Source organism: Oncorhynchus masou, chromosome 31 (assembly GCF_036934945.1).
Source record: "Oncorhynchus masou masou isolate Uvic2021 chromosome 31, UVic_Omas_1.1, whole genome shotgun sequence".
Lineage (NCBI taxonomy): Eukaryota > Metazoa > Chordata > Actinopteri > Salmoniformes > Salmonidae > Oncorhynchus > Oncorhynchus masou.
This window is the reverse complement of record NC_088242.1, coordinates 38,607,473-38,629,339: the sequence shown is the minus strand read 5'-3', so window position 1 is coordinate 38,629,339 and position 21,867 is coordinate 38,607,473. Positions and strand designations below refer to the sequence as shown.

The window sequence follows — 21,867 nt, the reverse complement described above, 5'->3', positions numbered from 1 at the left end:
CATTCGGGCGGTGCTCGGCGGTCGTCGTCACCGTCCTATTAGCCACTACTGATCCCTTTTTCGTGTTTCTGTTGGTTTTGTCTAATTGGTTTCACGTGTGTGTTGTTTAGTTAATTAGTGTCTGTATTTAATGTAGGTTGTCCCGCCCTTGTTTTGTGCGGGATTGTTTATTTTGTCATTTCGTTTTGTCTGTCGGTGTTTGTTGTTTGTTTTTTCTCCGGTTATTCTTTTCCCTGTTTTGGAGATTTTCACCCTGTCTTGCTTTTGGGTTGACTGTTGTTTTGTTCACCGGAGAATAAACTTAATTATTCGCATTCTGCTCTCTGCGCCTGATTCCACCCACCTTGACCGATGTGACAGAATCCCGCACCACCTATGGAATCAGCAGGAGCAGCAGCGTTTCCTCTCCCATCGATGGAAGAGAGGGTCCTCCATCATACCAGCATGCTGCACCAGATTGGTTCTGCTATGGACCAAATGATGGAGAGAATGGATCGATGGGAGAGGAGTGGCCTCCCCACATCATCTTCACCAACCCCTTCTCCAGCACCTCCTGTTTCTGCGACCACATCCGGCTCTAGGTCTCTTCAGCTGACACTCCCACGGGTGTTTGACGGATCGGCGGCTGGGTGCCAGGGTTTCCTCCTTCAGCTGGAATTATACCTGGCTACCGTGCATCCTGCTCCCTCTGGAGAGGAGAGCGTGTGCGCCCTCATCTCCTGCTTGACTGGGCGAGCCCTTGAGTGGGCTAACGCAGTATGGAATGGTCCGGACTCGGCTAAGGATAATTACCCAGAGTTCACCCACCGATTTCGAGCTGTTTTTGACCATCCACCCGAGGGTCGGGCGGCGGGTGAACGGCTGTTCCACCTGCGTCAGGAGACGAGGAGCGTACAGGATTTTGCCCTTGAGTTCAGGACTTTGGCAGCAGGAGCAGGATGGAACGACAGGGCCTTGATTGATCATTTTAGATGTAGTCTCAGGGAGGACGTCCGCAGGGAGCTGGCATGTCGGGACACCACTTTCACACTGGATGGACTTATCGATCTGGCTATCCGTCTCGACAACCTGCTAGCTGTTCGCGGGCGTTCGGATCAGGTCCTGTCGTTTCCTATCCCTATGGAATTAGAAGGTACGGCTTCAAGGGGGACTGGAGGAGGAGTGTTCTCCTGCACCAGTTGTGGTCGACGAGGGCACACGTCCAACCGGTGCTGGAGGAACTCGTCTAGGAGTCGGGAGGACAGGCAGAACACTGCTCGATCACCCCAGGTGAGTAAGCACCAAACTCATTCAGAGCTTCCTGTTGGTCATGTGTTTGTATTGATTTTTTTCCCTGGTTTTTCCCCATCTCTACAGCATAAGGCGCTAATTGATTCAGGCGCAGCTGAGAATTTTATGGATCGTGGGCTTGCGTTAAGGCTAGGGATTCCCTTGGTGTCGTTAGATCAACCTTTCCCCGTGCACTCCTTAGATAGCCGACCATTAGGGTCAGGAGTAATTAAGGAAGCTACGGTGCTGCTGGACATGGTAACGCAGGGTGATCATAAGGAGCAGATTAGCCTGTTCCTTATAGATTCACCTGTGTTTCCAGTAGTGTTGGGGGTTCCCTGGTTAGCTCAACACAACCCAGTGATTTACTGGCAACAGGGGGCTCTTAAGGGGTGGTCAGAGGAGTGTTCAGGTAGGTGCATAAGAGTTGCCATTGGTGCGACCACGGTGGAGAGTCCAGACCAAGTTTCCACCGTGCGCATTCCCTCAGATTATGCCGATTTGGCTATCGTTTTCAGTAAAGGGAGGGCGACCCAATTACCACCTCATCGTCGAGAGGACTGTGCGATAAACCTTCTGGAAAACGCTGCACTTCCTAGGAGTCACGTGTATCCATTGTCCCAGGAGGAGACAGTTGCGATGGAAACATATGTTTCCGAATCGCTGGGACAGGGATACATTCAGCCCTCCATATCACCCGTCTCCTCAAGCTTCTTTTTGTGAAGAAGAAGGATGGAGGTCTGCGTCCGTGTATTGATTATAGAGGTCTAAATTCCATCACAGTGGGGTTTAGTTACCCACTACCTCTCATCGCTACGGCAATGGAATCATTTCACGGGCGCGATTCTTCACAAAACTGGACCTGAGGAGCGCGTATAATCTGGTACGTATCCGGAAAGGAGATGAGTGGAAAACCGCATTTAGTACTACTTCTGGTCATTATGAATACTGCGTCATGCCATACGGGTTGAAGAATGCTCCTGCCGTTTTTCAATCTTTCGTAGATGAGATTCTCCGAGACCTGCTCGGGCAGGGAGTGGTAGTATACATTGATGACATTTTGATCTATTCTGCCACACGCGCGGAGCATGTGTCTTTGGTGCGTAAGGTACTTAGGCGACTACTGGAACATGACCTGTATTGCAAGGCGGAGAAATGTGAGTTTTTCAAACAGTCCGTTTCCTTCCTGGGGTATCGTATTTCCACCTCCGGGGTGGTGATGGAGGATGATCGCGTTACAGCCGTGCGTAATTGGCCGACTCCGACCACGGTGAAAGAAGTGCAGCGGTTTTTAGGGTTTGCCAATTACTACCGGAGGTTTATCCGGGGTTTTGGTCAGGTGGCTGCTCCCATCACCTCACTGCTGAAGGGAGGACCGGTGCGCTTGCGTTGGTCAGCAGAGGCGGGCAGAGCTTTCAGTCGTTTGAAGGAGCTGTTCACCAACGCGCCCGTGTTGGCGCATCCGGACCCCTCTTTAGCGTTCATAGTGGAGGTGGATGCGTCCGAGGCTGGGGTTGGAGCCGTGCTGTCCCAACGCTCGGGTTTGCCATCCAAACTCCGCCCGTGTGCTTTCTATTCAAGCAAACTCAGCCCAGCAGAGCGAAACTATGATGTGGGGGACCGGGAGTTGTTAGCTGTAGTCAAGGCTCGGAAGGTGTGGAGACACTGGCTTGAGGGGGCTAAACACCCTTTTCTCATCTGGACTGACCATCGTAATCTCGGGTACATCCGGGCAGCTAAGAGACTAAATCCACGTCAGGCTAGATGGGCCATGTTTTTTACTAGGTTCCAGTTTACCCTCACATATCGGCCAGGCTCCCAAAACACTAAAGCTGACGCACTGTCTCGCCTCTATGATACCGAGGAACGGTCAGTAGAACCAACTCCCATCATTCCACCATCATGTCTCGTGGCACCGGTGATATGGGAGGTGGACGCTGAGATAGAGAGGGCCTCACGGTCAGAGCCGGCTCCTCCTAACTGTCCAGTTGGGACCAAGTACGTGCCGAGGGTGGTCCGGGACAAGCTAATTAGGTGGGCTCATACTCTTCCCTCCTCGGGTCATCCTGGTATCAAGAGGACAGTGCAGAGTCTGAGAGGGAGATACTGGTGGCCCACACTGGCTAAAGACGTGAGATTGTATGTCTCCTCCTGTTCAGTGTGTGCTCAGAGCAAGGCTCCTCGGCACCTGCCTAGAGGGAAGTTACAACCTCTCCCCGTTCCACAACGGCCGTGGACACATTTATCGGTGGATTTTCTTACCGACCTTCCCCCATCCCAGGGAAGTACTACGATCCTGGTTGTTGTGGATCGGTTTTCTAAGTCCTGTCGTCTCATTCCGTTGCCCGGTCTCCCTACGGCCCTGCAGACTGCTGAGGCTTTATTTACCCATGTCTTCCGGCACTACGGGGTGCCTGAGGATATCGTCTCTGATCGGGGTCCCCAATTCACGTCCAGAGTGTGGAGGGCGTTTATGGAGAGACTGGGGGTCTCGGTTAGCTTAGCCTCAGGTTTTCACCCCGAGAGTAATGGGCAGGTGGAGCGCGTTAACCAGGATATGGGCAGGTTTCTGCGGTCCTATTGTCGGGACCGGCCTGGTGAGTGGGCAAGGTATGTTCCATGGGCCGAACTAGCCCAAAACTCCTTACGCCACTCCTCTACTAACTTATCTCCTTTTGAGTGTGTGTTAGGTTACCAGCCGGTCCTGGCTCCATGGCATCAGAGTCAGACCGAGGCTCCTGCGGTGGAGGAATGGGTACAGCGCTCCAAGGACACCTGGAAAGCCGTTCAGGAATCATTACGGCTAGCGGGACAACGGCAGAAGAGGAGCGCTGACCAGCACCGCAGTGAGACCCCCGTGTTTGCACCGGGGGACAGGGTCTGGCTCTCGACCCGAAACCTGTCTCTCCGTCTGCCCTGTCGGAAGCTGGGGCCGCAGTGTGTAGGGCCGTTCAAAGTCCTGAGGAGAATAAACGAGGTGTGTTATAGGTTACAACTTCCGAGGTATTACCGTATTAACCCCTCGTTTCATGTGTCTCTCCTTAGGCCGGTGGTGGCTGGTCCCCTGCAAGAAGGTGAGGTGCCTGAGGTCCCTCCGCCCCCTCTGGACATCGAGGGGTCCTCGGCGTATACAGTTCGAAGCATTCTAGATTCTAGACGCCGGGTGGGGGGCCTACAGTACCTCGTGGACTGGGAGGGGTACGGTCCGGAGGAGAGATGCTGGGTTCCGGTGAGGGACATTTTGGACCCTTCCCTTCTGAGAGATTTCCACCGCCTCCACCCGGATCGCCCAGCACCTCGTCCTCCGGGTCGTCCTCGAGGACGGTGGCGGCGCGCTGCGGGGAGCCGCGCGTCAAGGGGGGGGTACTGTCACGACTTCCGCCGAGGTTGGCTCTCCTGCCCATTCGGGCGGTGCTCGGCGGTCGTCGTCACCGTCCTATTAGCCACTACTGATCCCTTTTTCGTGTTTCTGTTGGTTTTGTCTAATTGGTTTCACGTGTGTGTTGTTTAGTTAATTAGTGTCTGTATTTAATATAGGTTGTCCCGCCCTTGTTTTGTGCGGGATTGTTTATTTTGTCATTTCGTTTTGTCTGTCTGTGTTTGTTGTTTGTTTTTTCTCCGGTTATTCTTTTCCCTGTTTTGGAGATTTTCACCCTGTCTTGCTTTTGGGTTGACTGTTGTTTTGTTCACCGGAGAATAAACTTTATTATTCGCATTCTGCTCTCTGCGCCTGATTCCACCCACCTTGACCAGACGTGACAAGTTAAGCTTTTAAACGATGTAAGACACTTGTATTTTCATGAATGCTAGCGCCCCACCTATCCAAAAGAGGTTTTAATGCTTTCATATTTAACATTTTTAACCACCCCCCAAACTCATATTCATTATATAAATAAACACGTTTAATTTTATGTGACTTGCCATTCCAAATAAAGTTAAATATTTTTTTGCTCAGGCAGGGCCATAAGTAAATAGGTAAACTGGGACATGACTAACAAATTAATCCGGGTGATTTTTCAACAAATACACAGGTATTTACCTTTCCATAGGAGCAAGATCTTATCTATTTTTGCTAAATTTCTGTTGAAATTTGTTGTAGTCAGTTCCTTTGTTTCTTTAGGGATAAGAATACCGATTATGTCCACTTTACCATCAAAAGTATTATTTTTTTTGCGATCCAATAAGTAATATGGTACACTTATCATTGTTCGGCTGTAATCCAGAGAGGTTAGAAAAAGTATCTACATTCTCTATGCAGGGATCCAGATTGCGGATTTAAGAGGACACCATTGTTTTTAAGCCCCTCTATATTACTGTTGGATAATATTTTAAGAGCTAACATTTTGATGGCCATAAAAAAATAGATATGCCAACAGTGAACAACCTTGTTTAAATCCTCTTGACATTTTAATACATTCTTAGAAGTAGCCATTATTTATTATTTTACACCTGGGGTTGCTATGTATATCTTTAACCCATTGTATAAGAGATTATCCTAAATTTGTCGAGGCATTTATAGTACATATAAATTCGTCATACTTTATCAAAAGCCTTTTCAAAATCTGCTATGAATACCGGACCTGTTCTCCTAGATTTTTCATTGTTTCAAGGACTATTCTTATACAGTATTATCTCCAATATATTGTCCATGTAAAAAAAGAGGATGAATAATCTCCGACAAACACCTTTCAATGCTATGCGCTAAGAATTTTTTCATCATAACACTGAAGTGTAAGGGGCCTCAAGTAATTAATTTGCATTTTATTGCATGACATAAGTATTTGATACATCAGAAAAGCAGAACTGGGTGGTTCCGGGTTGGAGCGAGCGGTCGCATCTACACTTCGGTCCGCAGGTAGTATAACTTTTCATTACATTTTTCATTACATTTCATTATAGTACAATGGTTTGATTTGTCTAATCTTAGCAATTTCTTCTTAGCTAGCTACATAGCCGTCTTTGTATCAAAGATAATTGCGTAATTATCGTATTTCGTCGTCCTAACGTAGTCTACACTGCTATCTGCCCAGCAGCTAGCTAAGCAGCTAGCTAACGTCCACTGTCCACCAGCACTGTAGAAACTATTACACTCAACTGAACGACTCGATTAGTGAAGTGTTAGCTAGCTACATAGTTGTCTTTGCTGTCTTCGTATCCAAGATAATTGTGTAGTTTAGAGTGTGTAGACTTAGAGTGATTATCTTAATTTACCGAGGTTAGCTAGCCAGCTATTTGTCGTCCTTAACGTAGGAGATGCTGCTAGCTAGCTAGCCAACAGCTAGCCAACCTCTACCGAATAGAACTTCAACTAACTTCCGCTTCGCTCCACAGGTAGTATCACATTTTCATTTCACTTCATTACAGTACAACGGTTTGATTTGTTTGATCGTAGCTAGCTAGCTACATAGCCGTCTTTGTATCTAAGACAATTGTGTAGTCTAGAGCGATTTTCTAGGTTAGCTAGCCAGCTATTGTCGTTCTTTTAACGTAACGTAACGCAATCAACACTGCTAGCTAGCCAGCTAGCCCCCGAATAGCAGCACTGTAGAAACTATTACACTCGACGGAACGACTTGATTAGTGTAGTGTCAACAACGCAGCCACTGCCAGCTAGCCTACAAAGTCAACAACGCAGCCACTGCCAGCTAGCCTACGCCAGCAGTACTGTATCATTTCAATCATTTTAGTCAATAAGATTCTTGCTACGTAAGCTTAACTTTCTGAACATTCGAGACGTGTAGTCCACTTGTCATTCCAATCTCCTTTGCATTAGCGTAGCCTCTTCTGTAGCCTGTCAACTATGTGTCTATCTATCCCTGTTCTCTCCTCTCTGCACAGACCATACAAACGCTCCACACAGCGTGGCCGCGGCCACCCTAATCTGGTGGTCCCAGCGCGCACGACCCACGTGGAGTTCCAGGTCTCCGGTAGCCTCTGGAACTGCCGATCTGCGGCCAACAAGGCAGAGTTCATCTCAGCCTATGCCTCCCTCCAGTCCCTCGACTTCTTGGCACTGACGGAAACATGGATCACCACAGATAACACTGCTACTCCTACTGCTCTCTCTTCGTCCGCCCACGTATTCTCGCACACCCCGAGAGCTTCTGGTCAGCGGGGTGGTGGCACCGGGATCCTCATCTCTCCCAAGTGGTCATTCTATCGCCTCCTTTGAATTCCATGCTGTCACAGTTACCAGCCCTTTCAAGCTTAACATCCTTATCATTTATCGCCCTCCAGGTTCCCTCGGAGAGTTCATCAATGAGCTTGATGCCTTGATAAGCTCCTTTCCTGAGGACGGCTCACCTCTCACAGTCCTGGGCGACTTTAACCTCCCCACGTCTACATTTGACTCATTCCTCTCTGCCTCCTTCTTTCCACTCCTCTCCTCTTTTGACCTCACCCTCTCACCTTCCCCCTACTCACAAGGCAGGCAATACGCTCGACCTCATCTTTACTAGATGCTGTTCTTCCACTAACCTCATTGCAACTCCCCTCCAAGTCTCCGACCACTACCTTGTATCCTTTTCCCTCTCGCTCTCATCCAACACTTCCCACACTGCCCCTACTCGGATGGTATCGCGCCGTCCCAACCTTTGCTCTCTCTCCCCCGCTACTCTCTCCTCTTCCATCCTATCATCTCTTCCCTCTGCTCAAACCTTCTCCAACCTATCTCCTGATTCTGCCTCCTCAACCCTCCTCTCTTCCCTTTCTGCATCCTTTGACTCTCTATGTCCCCTATCCTCCAGGCCGGATCGGTCCTCCCCTCCCGCTCCGTGGCTCGACGACTCATTGCGAGCTCACAGAACAGGGCTCCGGGCAGCCGAGCGGAAATGGAGGAAAACTCGCCTCCCTGCGGGCCTGGCATCCTTTCACTCCCTCCTCTCTACATTTTCCTCCTCTGTCTCTGCTGCTAAAGCCACTTTCTACCACTCTAAATTCCAAGCATCTGCCTCTAACCCTAGGAAGCTCTTTGCCACCTTCTCCTCCCTCCTGAATCCTCCTCCCCCCCCCTCCTCCCTCTCCGCAGATGACTTCGTCAACCATTTTGAAAAGAAGGTCGACGACATCCGATCCTCGTTTGCTAAGTCAAACGACACCGCTGGTTCTGCTCACACTGCCCTACCCTGTGCTCTGACCTCTTTCTCCCCTCTCTCTCCAGATGAAATCTCGCTTCTTGTGACGGCCGGCCGCCCAACAACCTGCCCGCTTGACCCTATCCCCTCCTCTCTTCTCCAGACCATTTCCAGAGACCTTCTCCCTTACCTCACCTCGCTCATCAACTCATCCCTGACCGCTGGCTACGTCCCTTCCGTCTTCAAGAGAGCGAGAGTTGCACCCCTTCTGAAAAAACCTACACTCGATCCCTCCGATGTCAACAACTACAGACCAGTATCCCTTCTTTCTTTTCTCTCCAAAACTCTTGAACGTGCCGTCCTTGGCCAGCTCTCCCGCTATCTCTCTCAGAATGACCTTCTTGATCCAAATCAGTCAGGTTTCAAGACTAGTCATTCAACTGAGACTGCTCTTCTCTGTATCACGGAGGCGCTCCGCACTGCTAAAGCTAACTCTCTCTCCTCTGCTCTCATCCTTCTAGACCTATCGGCTGCCTTCGATACTGTGAACCATCAGATCCTCCTCTCCACCCTCTCCGAGTTGGGCATCTCCGGTGCGGCCCACGCTTGGATTGCGTCCTACCTGACAGGTCGCTCCTACCAGGTGGCGTGGCGAGAATCTATCTCCTCGCCACGCGCTCTCACCACTGGTGTCCCCCAGGGCTTTGTTCTAGGCCCTCTCCTATTCTCGCTATACACCAAGTCACTTGGCTCTGTCATAACCTCACATGGTCTCTCCTATCATTGCTATGCAGACGACACACAATTAATCTTCTCCTTTCCCCTTCTGATGACCAGGTGGCGAATCGCATCTCTGCATGTCTGGCAGACATATCAGTGTGGATGACGGATCACCACCTCAAGCTGAACCTCGGCAAGACGGAGCTGCTCTTCCTCCCGGGGAAGGACTGCCCGTTCCATGATCTCGCCATCACGGTTGACAACTCCATTGTGTCCTCCTCCCAGAGCGCTAAGAACCTTGGCGTGATCCTGGACAACACCCTGTCGTTCTCAACCAACATCATGGCGGTGGCCCGTTCCTGTAGGTTCATGCTCTACAACATCCGCAGAGTACGACTCTGCCTCACATAGGAAGCGGCGCAGGTCCTAATCCAGGCACTTGTCATCTCCCGTCTGGATTACTGCAACTCGCTGTTGGCTGGGCTCCTGCCTGTGCCATTAAACCCCTACAACTCATCCAGAACGCCGCAGCCCGTCTGGTGTTCAACCTTCCCAAGTTCTCTCACGTCACCCCGCTCCTCCGCTCTCTCCACTGGCTTCCAGTTGAAGCTCGCATCCGCTACAAGACCATGGTGCTTGCCTACGGAGCTGTGAGGGGAACGGCACCGCAGTACCTCCAGGCTCTGATCAGGCCCTACACCCAAACAAGGGCACTGCGTTCATCCACCTCTGGCCTGCTCGCCTCCCTACCACTGAGGAAGTACAGTTCCCGCTCAGCCCAGTCAAAACTGTTCGCTGCTCTGGCCCCCCAATGGTGGAACAAACTCCCTCACGACGCCAGGACAGCGGAGTCAATCACCACCTTCCGGAGACACCTGAAACCCCACCTCTTCAAGGAATACCTAGGATAGGATAAGTAATCCTTCTCACCCCCCCCCCCCCTTAAATGATTTAGATGCACTATTGTACGGACTTTCAACTCCCTCCAAATGTTTTCCTATTGGGTTCTGGCATGACCTAAACGATCTGTCCAACTTACCACCTTATCGCCTCTAAAATGTAAATAGAACACTATAAAAAGTTTATATAATGTGTCATTACATACCTATTTGAAGGTTTGTGTTGAATTTGAATTGGGTTTTCAGGACTGTGCTAAAGTGATCTTAGAAGTAAACAACGGCTTTGAAAATGATGATCGCATGCAATGATGATGCAAAAAATGACTAGGTATCCCCCCTTACCCCGTCACTGTCCATTTCTTATTTTTAAAGGATGAGAGAAGTGCTACACCCGGTGGAGAGAGATTGTAAGACAGAAATAGTTGCTTTATGCGTGCTGTACGTTACGACATGACACGTCAAGATGTAATGGAGGGTCAGTTTTTTCAACTTTTCTCCAATACTATAGAGCCATTACCATGTCGATCAACGCTTGAATAGAAACCTAGTTCACACCCCAGATTTTGAAGTAAACACAGTCGCTACAGTCCCATTAGTTTTCTTTGTAGCCTCGTTTGAATGTTGCGGTTGCGCACATTTGTACGGAATGGGGTAAGTTTAGGTACATAATATAATGCTAATGTTATCTAACTACCAACGGAGTTAGCTAGCTAACGTTAGATCTGCCTGCCATTGATATTTAACTGAACGCAAGATAGCTAGCTAACGTTAATTATGGAATCTATAAAACGTTAACTAGTTACTGCTGTACAGTAAAGTTAGCTAACTAGCGATGTCTGTATGAAGAACCATTTTAGTTAGTTAGTTTGTAGCTAAAATACGTTCGTTCAAACTGCATCGCCTGTCAATGCACGGTTGTCTTCATTGGTCGGAGGCTCAGAGTTGGCACAGTTTAGACAAGAGAACACTTCAGGGGTTGTTAACTACATACAGATAAAATATCACTTGACCCATCTGGTCTGCAGCCTATTTTTTTCCTCAGGCTAGAGACCATGTTGGGGAGCCTTCAGTGGGTAAGCGGTCATTTGATTGATGAAGAGATGGCCAGAAATCTAATTGGTGTTGCAGAGGAGTTCGGACAAGAGGCAAATGACATCCAACAATGGGAACCTTACGAAGATGGCATGTTACATTTGTATAATATTTTGTGTAAGGCATGAGTGGCAAAGACTGAGATTGTATCATTTTACTTGACCTGTGTTGTCTCCTGTGTCAAGTCAATAAATTAAAAAAACATGTGGTTGGCCTAAATTCTATGCTGATCTTATGGTCTTTTAACCTAAAGTTTTTAGGAGTGTATTTTGTAATTATCTATTGTATTTTTTTTTCAGTAGCCTATCAAGCGCCTTTGGAGGGTAGGAGGTATCACATCACCAAGGAGCAGCTTGAGTTCCTCATAGATTGTCATATGACCATCAGACAAATGGCAGATGTTCTCAATGTCGCACTCTGTGGTCAAGCGTCGCATGAGGTAAGTTATCGTAATTGAATAAAGCAATTGTAAGAGGGAGATCTCTACATCCTCTCTAGATTTGATCACATTCCTGATTGATGCATCTTTTTGTGTTCTTTTTCTATTTAGTCATTTTCAGCTTTTCAGGTCCTACTCACTGTTGTCAGACGCTCAGCTGGATGAGAGGATCAAAGAGCTGATATCAATAAAAACAGAATGGCGTCACTATAAGATAAAAAAATGGTTTTGTACAACAAATGTATCTTGTTTGTTAGGTGGTAGATTGTTATCCATGGTTCTGTGGATGGTTACAGCAGACTTGTTGTGTTTCTGAAGGCCGCTGACAACAACAGGAGTGCCACAGTCATGGAGTCATTTGAAGCAGCAATCAGCAGCTACGGAGTACCATCCCGGGTGAGATGTGACAGGGTGGTGAAAACAACCATATCTGTGCCTTCATGGAGCAATTCAGGGGTGGTGAGAGGGGAAGTGCCCTCAGAGGAAGGAGCACACAACCAGAGGATAGAGTGGCTGTAGGGGGGACGTCTGGCATGGAGTCTCCAATGTTTACCATGACCTGTTCACCTTCTTGGAGACGGAGCAGTTCATCAACATCAACAATGAGGTGAACCTGTGGGCATTGCACTTTGTGTTCTTGCCACGGGTGAACAGAGGTCTTGCTGTGTTTGCCAGTCAGTGGAACCACCATGGGCTGAGGACTGAACAACGGCAGTCACCTCTGCAGTTGTTCTGTCTCGGGTTCCCTGGCAATGCAGAGGACCAATCTGACAGCAGTAAGGGATTTGTTCGCCCCAAATTCAACCACCATGAGCTCCAACCACAGCTCTTTATTGGTTGGAAGGGGTGATTGTGCCACAAATCCAGTTCACCATCAGCAACACACAGATGGAACTGTTGCGGACAATAATTCCATTGGAAGGCCCCAGAGGCAGCCTGGGAGTTGACATTCTACAGAGGGCTATGGCAGTTTTTCTTCAGCGCCACTTGTTCCTACTCCAACCTGACTTACTACACCCCTGACACTCCCCTACTGGGATGGGACACTATCTTCAGCGCCACTCATTCCTTTGAATCAGTTCATTTTTATAATACTATTATACGTTATAATACTAATATTCCCCCTCTTTCACACACTGTATGATTTGGTCTCTAGAAAGGTACAACAGACATCTTCAACTCTAAACGGATGGGGACCAGAGTTTAGACACAGGTGGCCTTAACAAAAGTTAAGTACTTCCACATCCCAGTACGATTCTGTTTGGTCATATTTGGAGAAAGTCAGGTACTGTTAAGATATACGACCTATGGTTATTGCATTTTGCTCTGCAGCGCTTTAGCACAACATTCCATCTGCTGACACAATATTTGTCTTCCACTCAGTACAACACGACCCAGGAGAGGCCTACTGCAAGCACTGGATTGGAGCCTTCAGAGCGTGCCTGCTGTGGGAGGACAACAGAAATTTCTGAATGGGCATTATTAAAACAGAACTTACATTTTTGTAATGCCCAATCGGGATTTATAAACTTTTAAAATAAATAATTTAGTGGATCGGCCCCCGTTACATTTTATATCATTGTGATTAACAGCAACTTATCACAGTTACTAACATAACATTAATGACACATTGACAGCTCAAATTATGTGGCTGAAGATGGACTAATGCAGGGCTCTCAACCTTGTTCCTGGAGAGCTACTGTCTTGTAGGTTCACTCCAATCCTAATCTAATGCACCTGATTTTAATAATTACCTGCTTAATAAGTTAATGAGGTTAGTTACAACTGAGGATGGATTGAAAACCTACAGGAGTGTAGCTCTCCAGGAACAGGGTTGGAGAGCCCTGATGTAAACCTACAGGAGTGTAGCTCTCCAGGAACAGGGTTGGAGAGCCCTGATGTAAACCTACAGGAGTGTAGCTCTCCAGGAACAGGTTTGGAGAGCCTAGGACTAATTGATCTAGTTCTTAGATCAATGCATTTGAAATTTCACTACAAAAGGTGCAGTTCCCTGAAGTGGAGCTGTCACTTAATGCAGTGGATGGGAAGCCGTATTTCATGTTGTTCTAATTAAATGATAATGGCTGAAGTTAATTTGATGTCCTACATTAAGGACAAATTATCAGATTTGGATGAGTTGGCTGCAATATGGCAGCAGTACTTCAGTCAATATCAGCAAAGCATATTGGTTATTAGTGAAGTGTCAGTAAAGTATTTAACTAAACCTTAACACGAAGAAAAGCAATATGGATTGTATAATTTAATTTTAATGATCATAAAGTGAACAATAACAGCCAATATGGAAATTCAGTGTATTTGGAAAGTATTCAGACCCCTTGACTTTTTCCACATTTTGTTACATTAGAGTCTTATTCTAAAATCTATTAAATAATAAAAAATGTAGTGTCATACCCAAGAAGAGCCTATGGTGTAATCGCTGACAAAGGTGCTTCAGCAAAGTACTGAGTAAAGGGTCATTAATGTCATATTTCCTTTTTTTATACATTTGCAAAAATGTCAACCTGTTTTTGCTTGGTCATTATGGGATATTGTGTGTGAATTGATGACGGTAAAAAATTATTGTATCCATTTCTGAATAAGGCTGTAGCATAATAAAATGTGGAAAAAGTCAAGGGGTCTGAATACATTCCGAATGCACTGTACAAACAATACAGATGTAAGTAGATAAATGCTTAAATGTTGATGTGCAGTTACATTTTCAAACACTCAATTGCTACTGTAGTTTAGTGCTACAAGATACAATTGTATCGTAAAAATGTTTTTATGCAACACCAAAATGTGGGGAATTCACAATATCGGAGGTCAGGAATTCCCTAAAGGCAATATAGGTGCTATGAAGAGGGAGCCTTAGTGTCACAGCACACATGTTTGCCTAAGGGTACTTTTTATTCTGCTGCCTGGCGAGACGCCCTCGCGCTGTGTGGAGGAATTCGATGGTCGGGGTGTCCTCAAACCCAAGGGGTGTCACCCCCGTTGCCCCAGTAGCAAACTTCAACACCATCGCCACTGTTAGAGGACATTCTCTGAGTACACAGCAAAACATTTCAATCACAAAATTGAATAATATAGTTACCGATAAACTGGAACAATTTACTATTTTACCTTGCACCTCAGCCAGCCAGTTGTACCTGTGGCAGATGGTGTCGTTCTCCAAACATGGCCGGTTGCCGCCAGGTATGGAATAGGTTACTTTAAGCAGGTCCCACAGGTCCCTGGCAGTGGGAGGCTTTATGGAGCGCTCGGAAGCTGTCCGGATGGTTCCCCAATGCCTCGAGCAGCCCAAGAGAGTTGAGACCATATTTCAACCTGTTATGGTTTAGAGACAGTATGTATATTTAAAATAAGTGTTAATGACAATATAGTGATGTGTATTGATTTAGAGGGGGGTGGATTGATTAAAAAGGTAATGACAAGTACTTCACAAATTTCTGAAAAAGTTGACTTACTGCTCCAAGACCACCTTGGACAAATTGTTGAGCCACCAATTCAACCACACAATCCTTTTTTTTGTAGGGGAACGAGCCTCCTCCTCCAGTCTTAAAGGCCTCTAAATTTGTATTCATCTGGGGGAATGTTGTCCCCCCAAAAACCTGCTCTCCTCCTGACCATAGGGCACTTTGATCTGCCAGACAGGATACTCTAAAGATACTGAGGTATGGAAACATGATTTAAATATTATAAAAAGTATCCTAATATAAAACAGGGAAACAGTCCATGATCTTTACATCAGTAAAATAACCTTCAATAAGTCTGTTTAATCACAAGATAGATTCACACCTAGCTTACTTACAAAGCAAGCACTGTGCATCGCAATGTGTCCTCATGTATTACATGGATATAGGGAAAATGTACCTATCCTGTTCAGCTGCTGGATGGTAGGATCAGCGATGAGGCAAACCCTCATAGTTATCAGCCTGCCTCTCCCGGTTTGCCTCCTTTGGACTCCAGCATTATTCTGTCTCCTGAACGATTGAAATCTGACATGTGCAAACGTTATAAAAGTTACAATAATGACACTCAGCATAATCGATGCCGCCCATACTCGCGCACACCACGGTAGCTGTTGCAATCATTAGCTAGCTAACATTACTAGGTAGATGTGCCGGTTAATGTTGACTTTTGCCAGGTATTACCTAACCTAGCAAAATTAATCCTACATTTGAACCACCAGATCCTCCTGGGGTGGTTGTAAAGGTGGTTGCACTTGGCTGGCAAAACGTAAAAAGCGGTCTCATGTTTTCAAGGTTTGTTGGTGATGATGAATGAGAAGTTTTTCATATAGTGACTGGCCAACATTTGCATATAGTTTACATAGTTATTTGACGCGTCAAATAGTGTTATTTGACATGTATCTTTTTGGCACGCAAAGACCCAAAGGGCGTTCCATAGGTGCGTGCACATGTATTCACCCCCTTTGCTTTGAAGCCCCTAAATAAGATCTGGTGCAACCAATTACCTTCAGAAGTCACAGAATTAGTTAAATAAAGTCTACCTGTGTGCAATCTAAGTGTCACATGATCTCAGTATATATACACCTGTTCTGAAAGGCAACAGAGTCTGCAACACCATTAAGCAAGGGGCACCACCAAGCAAGTGGCACCATGACGACCAAGGAGCTCTCCAAACAGGTCAGGGAAAAAGTTGTGGAGAAGTACAGATCAGGGTTGGGTTATAAAAAAATATCTGAAACTTTGAACATCCCACAGAGCACCATTACATCCATTATTAAAAAATGGAAAGAATATGGCACCACAACAAACCTGCCAAGAGAGGGCCGTCCACCAAAACTCTGATTAATACCCATGCAAGTAGGGTATTAATCAGAGAGGCAACAAAGAGACCAAAGATAACCCTGAAGGAGCTGCAAAGCTCCACAGTGGATATTGGAGTATCTGTCCATAGGACCACTTTAAGCCATACACTCCGCAGAGCTGGGCTTTACGGAAGAGTGGCCAGAAAAAAAGCCATAGCTTAAAGAAAAAATAAGAAAACACGTTCGGTGTTTGCCAAAAGGCATGTGGGAGACTCCCCAAACATATGGAAGAATGTACTCTGGTCAGATGAGACTAAAATTGAGCTTTTTGGCTATGTCTGACTCAAACCCATCACCTCTCATCACCCCGATAACACCATCCCCACAGTGAAGCATCATGCTGCCACCATGTTTTTCATCGGCAGGGCCTTGAAACTGGTCAGAATTGAAGGAATGATGGATGGTGCTAAATACAGGGAAATTCTTGAGAGAAACCGGTTTCAGTCTTCCAGAGATTTGAGACGGGATGGAGGTTCACCTTCCATCAGGACAATTCATTTTCTAAGCTTACTGCTAAAGCAACACTCAAGTGGTTTAAGGGGAAACATTTAAATGTCTTGGAATGGCCTAGTCAAAGCCCAGACCTCAAACCAATTGAGAATCTGTACACCAACGGAACCCATCCAACTTGAAGGAGGTGGAACCCCAGTGGCTAGATGTGCCAAGCTTATAGACACATACCCCAAGAGACTTGCAGATGTAATTGCTGAAAAAGGTGGCTCTACAAAGTATTCACTTTACGGGGGTGAATATTTTTCAGTTTTTTGTCTTATTTCTTTGCATCTTTAAAGTGGTAGGCATGTTGTGTAAATCAAATGATACAACCCAACCCCCCCCAAATCTATTTTCATTCCAGGTTGTAAGGCAACAAAATGCCAAGAGGGGTGAATACTTTCACACGCCACTGCACACCATGACTGTCCGAATGTAATTTGCTGGACCTTGGGACATCCCTATTCTAAAGCATAACCCTAACCTTAACCCTTATCCACCCTAACCTTACACATAACCAAATTAAATACCTAACCTTAACCATTTTAAATGTCAAAATTAAACTGGATAGGGATGTCCAAAAGAGGCGAATAGCAAGGACCATATGTTTATCATCTGAGAGCTGTATCCATGAATACTGGTCAGGGGACACAAAATAAGAGACAGACGGTGGCCTGACCATATAAATAGGGAATTAGAACACTATCATGACAGAGTGAGACTGACCATCAGATGCAGGCACCATCAGCAGAGTAAAATAAAAAGCAAATAATTTTAAATGTATGCACACTCAACTGTGCTTCACGAGTAATACCACAACGGGTCTATTACCAGTGTGATCATATTGCCTACCTCAAATGCTGAAATATATATATTTTTAAATGGCCTGAACAACAATGCATTGGCAGGTCAATTCAAACAAAGCCAATATGCAGTGATAATGTATTGGGCCTATATCTTACTGCACAAACCTCATTGCTCCAGTACAGCTGGTTAATGTTGCATAGGCTTATGTAGATCTCAGCTTGCATTTTGACTCAAAGTGATCTTGACTCAGAAAAGGTTGGTGACCACTGTTCTAGAGCTTTTCCGGTTAACACTATCAACGTTTCCCTTTACTCTGGCAATTGTGATCGAATCAGCGCAATATTAGCCACTTTCAATGCAACACTGTCGTGACGTGATTTTCATTAATCTTATTTATTCAATCCAATAACTGTTAAATTGTTACCCAATTAAATGAATCATGTAACAATTAACTAACTATATATTGATAACAGTTATATATCGATAACAGTCACTTATTAATCATTACCTCATATCAGAGACAAAAGTCCCTAGTGGACTGACAAGATATGATGGCTTGTTACAACATAAATGGAGGGGAGGGGATAGAGAGGAAAATAACACTTATCATGGATACATTATAGGACATTAATCATATACCTTGCACACAAACCATCGCCCATTTTGGGCTAAGAAGTAATTAATGGATTTACGTGTGGATGTCTTTGTCCGTCGTCTATCTTTGTTGAAACCAATAAATCCTTCTATGGGGAAGGGGTCGACAATGTCCTTCTTAGTTGTTCTGGCTTGTATAGGCTGTTTTCAAAGCAGATTTTCAGATGCACCAATGATTGTCTGAGATGGGATTTTCTCCTTCCCACCTCGTGTCTTTAGTCAGAGTTTGAAGCACTTTACATGCTTCAAAGCGAGGCTATCTTCACCTCATGTCGAGGTTCCAAGTTTTAACCATTTACAACATGTAGCGATCACTCCACGCTTTTCTGGTCTCGTAGGTGAGGTTATCTTCTCATCGAGCACGGTTGAGTGTTTCAACGTGTGGACACCGGTTTCACGTCTTCTGGTATGCTATGTTAATTATTAGCCAGTCCTTTTAAACATTCTGGTTGAAAAAGTGGTTCCATCACGCTGACAAGCTCTCTGACCTTATTTGGTGCATGTCTAGTCACTGTGCATAGTTTAAATGAAAAACAATTCTCATTACAAAACTAAAATCACATTAATATCTTAACAAAAATACCATAATCTAGAATCATATATTTTATACATGACAGAGAAATCAGTACACTTTCCAAGTTACAGTATTTTCTTGTTACCATTCTTAAAACCTGTTACGGCTGCGATACCTGTACAGGCATCAAAATCAGCAAAATTCCAGAGTGCCATCTAATAGTACCCCATACAACTCAAACTTTCATTAAAACACACATGCCATGTACTCAATTAAAGCTACACTCGTTGTGAATCTAGCCAACATGTCAGATTTGTAAAATGCTTTTCGGCGAAAGCATGAGAAGCTATTATCTGATAGCATGCAGCCCCCAGAAACACACGAAGGGGACGTAAACAAAGAAATTAACGTAGCCGGCGCTACACAAAACGCAAAAATAAAATATAAAACATTCATTACCTTTGACGAGCTTCTTTGTTGGCACTCCTATATGTCCCATAAACATCACAATTGGGTCTTTTTTTCGATTAAATCGGTCCATATATACCCAAAATGTCCATTTATGAACACCGTGAAATCCAGGAAAAAACTCCCATTTCCCAACGCAACGTCATTTTTTTTTATTAAAAAAGTTGCCTATAAACTTTGACAAAAAACTTCAAACTACTTTTGTAATCCAACTTTAGGTATTAGTAAACGTCAATAAACGATCAAATTGATCACGGAGAGATCTGTATTCAATAACTGCAAGTTTGGAAATCGTGTCCCAGTTTGCCCCTTTCATCACTTCCTCTGGGAGACTTCATGACAGGATGTGCTTATTACTCATATGACCAAGGATTTAGCTGCATAGAATTCACAACACTGGCGACATCGTGTGGAAGCTGTAGGAATTGTAAGCCCATCGCTATCTATTATACCTTGCAATAGACAATACAGAGACTGGCGGATTGATTTTTTCTTTGTCGATTTTGTGATCAGGTTTCCTTGGGATTTTGAGTCTGAAACACGTTCTGTTATAGTCACAGACATCATTTAACCAGTTTTAGAAACTTCAGAGTGTTTTCTATCCACACATACTAATCATATGCATATACTATATTCCTGGCATGACTAGCAGGACGTTGAAATGTTGCGCGATTTTTAACAAAAAAACTGTGAAAATTCGCAGCATCCTTAACAGGTTTTAATGTCATCACAAAATAATAAACAAACAATGTGACACGATTGTTCTTTAGATCCCCACTGACCATTCATGACATTCATATCTTAGAAATATTGCTCCAATATTCACTTTAGTAATACTGAAGAGTAAAACGGAGATACACCTCCTGCCTAATTTATGACAGAGTGTTAAAGTGTCAAAACTGTCCCAGCCCCCTCCCCTCTTCTGTGGGTGAAAGGGGGTCTGGCTATCGTCAGTCATTGCTACACTGATCGGAGCCTTGGATCCTCACCCATCCTATGACAGTGCCACGTTGAAATTCACTGAGTTCTTCTGTAAGGTCAATTTTTGTCTATGGAGACTGCATGGCAGTGTGCTCAGTTTTATACACCTGTGCCAAATACACTAATTTGAAGGGGTGTCCACATACTTTTGTATATGTAGTGTATAGTAAGGATGGGTTACTGGTATTTGTTAAACACTTTGCCATATTAGACTGAAAGATGTAAGGTAATTTTGCCAAATATGACCATTAGTTGTTCAATCAACGTATTTGCTGCTACTTCAATCAACCCCATTTTAAAAGCCTCCCTTCCTGTTTTACATTCAATGAGACAAACCAGAATAATTTCCTTTGGCAAAATAGTCCCAGATTTTCATAAAACAGGGGCACACGTGGTCTCTCGTTTCTGCATCACCAAATTTTGCACAAGGCAAAAATGATTTGTTCAGTGCTGCGGGAGCAGGGGTGTAGTGCTGCCAGAGGCACTTGAGCTTCACTCTACTACTTCTCACAATAGTGCACATGTAGTCAAGTTAGATGAATGAATGTCTTGGAAGATCACATAATGATTCATTAGTATTCTACATAACAGAACCAAATATAATAGCATAGTATAACATTACTGTTACATAAAAGTTCAGTAATTTCTTATGAGATTTTAGGATCTTTAGCTGAATAATCTTTTTCTTTTTGGGGAATTATTTTGTCAAAATTTGAGTGTACCCGCTTCTTCAGGCGCCACTACATAGGGCCAGTGGAAAGACGGCATTCACACAGCATGTTAAAGGTAAAGCAGTCCATGAACTCAGACATAATAAGCCAGTAGGTTCCAATCATAAGAATACAAAAACACAACCATTAAGCATTTAAATCTAAATGTACAACTATTACTTCCCATTGCAAAAAAAGCATTTCACGTTTCGCACACAAAGTAACTGGTGACCTAAAGTTTAATGTGTAACTGCTTGCAGATATGAAACAGACAATCATAATATCAAAACTATCAAATTCCCAGTTTATGCTGCAAAACCAACTTTGAAAGAGGTTTTAAAAATAGGTTCTACTTCACTCAACATTCCATGACATGCATTTACAGTTTTTATTTAACCTTTATCTAACTAGGCAAGTCAGTAAAGGAAAAAGTATTAATTACAATGATTGCCTACCCCGGCCAAACCCAGACGACGCTGGGCCAACTGTGCACGGCCCTATGGGACTCCCAATAACAGCCGGATGTGATACAACCTGGACATACACTAAGGCATTCTGGCAGAATAGATGGAGGCAGTTCAATGCATTATATACAGTGGGGAGAACATGTATTTGAAAACCTGCAAAATCGGCAGTGTTTCCTACTTACAAAGCATGTAGAGGTCTGTCATTTTTATCATAGGTACACTTCAACTGTGAGAGACAGAATCTAAAATCCAGAAAATCACATTGTATGAATTTTAAGTAATTCATTTGCATTTTATTGCATGACATTAGTATTGGATCACCTACGAACCAGTACGAATTCCAGCTCTCACAGACCTGATAGTTTTTCTTTAAGAAGCCCTCCTGTTCTCCACTCACTACCTGTATTAACTGCACCTGTTTGAACTCGTTACCTGTATAAAAAGACAC

At 44.9% G+C, this 21,867-nt stretch overlaps 1 long non-coding RNA gene across 1 annotated transcript; it reads right to left on the bottom strand.

Annotated features, from left to right (window-relative positions):
- Positions 1 to 13,741: 13,741 nt before the first annotated feature.
- On the bottom strand, positions 13,742 to 21,660 carry LOC135523924 (uncharacterized). The gene is made up of 2 exons (XR_010452884.1): positions 14,642 to 21,660; positions 13,742 to 14,536 (listed from the first exon to the last, which is right to left on the bottom strand). It is a non-coding gene; the product is annotated as an uncharacterized LOC135523924 (long non-coding RNA).
- Between the last annotated feature and the right edge of the window lie 207 nt (positions 21,661 to 21,867).